Source organism: Chrysemys picta, unplaced genomic scaffold, assembly GCF_011386835.1.
Source record: "Chrysemys picta bellii isolate R12L10 unplaced genomic scaffold, ASM1138683v2 scaf4, whole genome shotgun sequence".
In the NCBI taxonomy this organism is placed as follows: domain Eukaryota; kingdom Metazoa; phylum Chordata; order Testudines; family Emydidae; genus Chrysemys; species Chrysemys picta.
The window spans coordinates 981,428-982,382 of record NW_027052711.1 but is presented as its reverse complement, the minus strand read 5'-3'; positions in this window follow the sequence as shown (position 1 = coordinate 982,382).

Here is a 955-nt window from a genome sequence, read left to right as displayed (position 1 = left end):
CCTAACCCTAACCCTAACCCTAACCCTAACCCTAACCCTAACCCTAACCCTAACCCTAACCCTAACCCTAACCCTAACCCTAACCCTAACCCTAACCCTAACCCTAACCCTAACCCTAACCCTAACCCTAACCCTAACCCTAACCCTAACCCTAACCCTAACCCTAACCCTAACCCTAACCCTAACCCTAACCCTAACCCTAACCCTAACCCTAACCCTAACCCTAACCCTAACCCTAACCCTAACCCTAACCCTAACACCCTAACCCTAACCCTAACCCTAACCCTAACCCTAACCCTAACCCTAACCCTAACCCTAACCCTAACCCTAACCCTAACCCTAACCCTAACCCTAACCCTAACCCTAACCCTAACCCTAACCCTAACCCTAACCCTAACCCTAACCCTAACCCTAACCCTAACCCTAACCCTAACCCTAACCCTAACCCTAACCCTAACCCTAACCCTAACCCTAACCCTAACCCTAACCCTAACCCTAACCCTAACCCTAACCCTAACCCTAACCCTAACCCTAACCCTAACCCTAACCCTAACCCTAACCCTAACCCTAACCCTAACCCTAACCCTAACCCTAACCCTAACCCTAACCCTAACCCTAACCCTAACCCTAACCCTAACCCTAACCCTAACCCTAACCCTAACCCTAACCCTAACCCTAACCCTAACCCTAACCCTAACCCTAACCCTAACCCTAACCCTAACCCTAACCCTAACCCTAACCCTAACCCTAACCCTAACCCTAACCCTAACCCTAACCCTAACCCTAACCCTAACCCTAACCCTAACCCTAACCCTAACCCTAACCCTAACCCTAACCCTAACCCTAACCCTAACCCTAACCCTAACCCTAACCCTAACCCTAACCCTAACCCTAACCCTAACCCTAACCCTAACCCTAACCCTAACCCTAACCCTAACCCTAACCCTAACCCTAA